General features: G+C 42.5%; 1 long non-coding RNA gene across 2 annotated transcripts in view; it reads right to left on the reverse strand.

Moving 5' to 3' along the window:
- Positions 1-2,667, reverse strand: part of LOC121657386 — a 13,060-nt gene extending 10,393 nt beyond the window's left edge. For both annotated transcript variants that reach the window (XR_006013601.1, XR_006013602.1), the window contains exon 1: positions 2,560-2,667. This is a non-coding gene — a long non-coding RNA (uncharacterized LOC121657386). The remainder of the gene's footprint in view (positions 1-2,559) is intronic.
- Positions 2,668-2,872: the final 205 nt, after the last annotated feature.

Below are 2,872 nucleotides of genomic sequence, written 5' to 3' on the forward strand. Positions count from 1 at the left end.
CTGCCAGAGTTGTTGTTGTTTTGTTTGACTGGTTATATACATATATAGAGAGAGAGTAAAGAACTGTTATTCCTATTTCCCACATCTTTGCCTAAAGGCCCTTGATTTCAGAATATAATAACTTGGAGGGAAAAGGGGTTATATCTGCCACTTCAAGGGGGGCCTCTGCCTTCCTTAGCAGACACCTGTCTTTCAAAACCGAGACAATTTACTACATTGTCCCAGTTCAGAAAACAGTTCAAAACTGTGCCTGTGCTTTGGTTCACAATTGTCTAATTATTCTGGTTTTTCATGCCCAGCCCCCTGTAGGAAGCAGTTTAGATGCAACTTTTTCTCATGCTGGACATAAATGAAACTCCAGCTCAGGCCACAGGCAGACAGCTTTTAGACCTACATTTTGACATCAGTGGAGTTGCTCTGCATTGGCATGGGTGTAAATGAGATCAGAATCTGGCCTGTGCTGTACCACTGCAGTCACTCTTGAGAGCTGAGCTAAGATTCACAGGTGAGAATGTGCACATATCTGCCAAGCCTATTAGCTTGCCAAACCTCAGGTTACATATATTTGCAGATTCTCTATATGACCAGTAACAGATGCAATCACCTGGTGTAGGATAACTGCAAAAAGTGATCTTGTACACTGAGCTCTGGTACACAATTCTTGCTCCTGTGATGTGTGTAGCTATAAAGATATTGGCCCCTTTTGTCGGCAAAGTCCCTCTAGTTTTCCCAGGAAGCAACAATCAGACCAGGAATAAACTGCCAGATGCTTCCATCTAAGACCATCAAGTAAACTCAGCACTAAGAGCTCCTGCCTGCCATACTCCAATGCCAGAAAAGATTGCCACTGCTCCCAGGGACTCAGAGAACTTACAGATGCTAGATGGGTGGAGAGCAGCGGGATAAGTGGGTAAGGATGAAAAAAATGTCTGCAACTCTGGGTCCTACCATATTTGCCCAAATTATCATTTTCCTGTGGCCTGCCCTTGTGCTGAGATCTGTACTGGGTTGCCTAGGGCACTACTACAATCTACTTTCTTATGCAAACTTTCTTTCTCTTATTTAACTCTTTCATTTGTTTCCGCATGTCAAAACAAGTGATTAAGAATTATGCATCCCCTCACACAATAAAAGATGAATTTTTCCATGGTATACCCCTGGCTTAGAAACAGTATCCATTACTTGCAAAAAAACTGTGGGAAACATGAGGAAGCAGAATGAACATGTAGTTTTGGAAATTGCTAAGACAAGAAACTAAGAAAGTCAAGAAAACGTTGCCTCACACTCCTTCCCAAACCCTTTTCTGAGCTGTACTTGTCTTTCTCAAGGAGTGTGAGACAGCCCAGAAGAGAATGAAATGGTAGGTCTGAGAAGGCTGCAATACATGGATGTCCCAGCATGTTTTTGATACACTGATTAATTTAGGATCTTTGATTACAGATGCAACCCAGTCTGGCTTCCATCCAAATAGATTGAAGTGGGGAAAGAAGACAGACTTCCAGTGGAGGATGGAACCTAAGGATCTTCCTTAGGTTTTCTTGTAAAATAACACAAAACAGCCTACATGAAAGACAAAATTATGAGTGACCCAAGAAGACCATGATGAATAATAAAAATATTGGGAGAGATCTCAAGTCTTATAATTAAAAGTCTTCTGCATTCTCTAACTCCAAGATATGCTGAAAGGTGACCAGACCTATCTTGAAGAAATCCAACAAGGACACAACTTCCTCACAATGAAAATTCAACCTATTTTTCACCTATTCATTGCCATAAATTATTTCAGTAAGCACTATTCTATATTCTTACTTTATTCTCATAAGCTCATTCTTGCTAGTACCCAGTTTCAGCCTCTTTTAGGCTGAAAATAATTTGTTCTCCCCTCCTGTCCACTCCCATACAATTAGGACATATAAAGACTCACTACACCGCATGACTCTGTCTTTCCATCTGTGGAAGACTGCAGGGCTGTGACTGCAGGGCCATGAGGAGAGGTAAGATGTAGAACTAGTGGTAAACAGCCTGAGGTGCCAATGGGAATTTCAGAACTGACTTCCCCTGGGCTTGGGCAAGAAAACATAATAAGGAAGTCTGCAATAACTGTGGAAGTCTATAGAAAAGTCAGAGAAGAGAAGTGGCTGTGTTCACCTCTGGGCTCTGCTGGGGATGTAGGCAAGACCCACATTTTTACCCCATCCACACTGCAGGGCTGCAGTTGTGATCTTCTGATCACAAGAAGGAGTCTTTGCAATGTAGGGACCAAACGATCCACTTGGCAGGACACATAGATGGCCACACTAGTCTTGTCCACTGTGGCCATCATTCTCCTGCTGAGTCAAACTCCTGTACAAAAGACACTGCAAACTGGTTCAGGGGTCCTAACAATGCCACACAAGGCAATCCTAAGAAAGAAGTAGTTTGTGGGAGTTCATGACATCTATACCTCTTCTTAATGCCTGTAGGCTACTCTGGACCAGATTTCCCTGCTCTGCTGCAACAAAACCACCTCTACTCCCTATCTGGGAATTTTAAAATATCATTTTTTAATGTATTTCTTACCTTGCAGCTATGGTGAAGTAGGAGTGGATGATTTCCTTTCCTCCTCAGAACAGCGATTGCTTCAGAAAATGTTCCTCCAGGAGCAGCTGTTCCCTGTTCAACCAAATGCAAGATGAACATCGGTGCATCAAGCACCCAGTCTTTCCTGCATCACCTCTTTAATATCTTTGTCATCTACCTTGCTCTGTGTTCTTATAAACCAATAGAAGTTCTTCATGCAATAACCCTACTAGGCTTGTGTCCTTGAACCCTGGCTCTCTCTATAGAAACTAACAATTTTCTGACATGCACCAGGCATGGGCCCCTCAAGTGC

This window comes from Corvus kubaryi, unplaced genomic scaffold (assembly GCF_017639235.1).
Source record: "Corvus kubaryi isolate FWS band 111438036 unplaced genomic scaffold, C.kubaryi_AGA036_p1.0 split1-37296, whole genome shotgun sequence".
NCBI classification, from domain to species: Eukaryota; Metazoa; Chordata; class Aves; order Passeriformes; family Corvidae; genus Corvus; species Corvus kubaryi.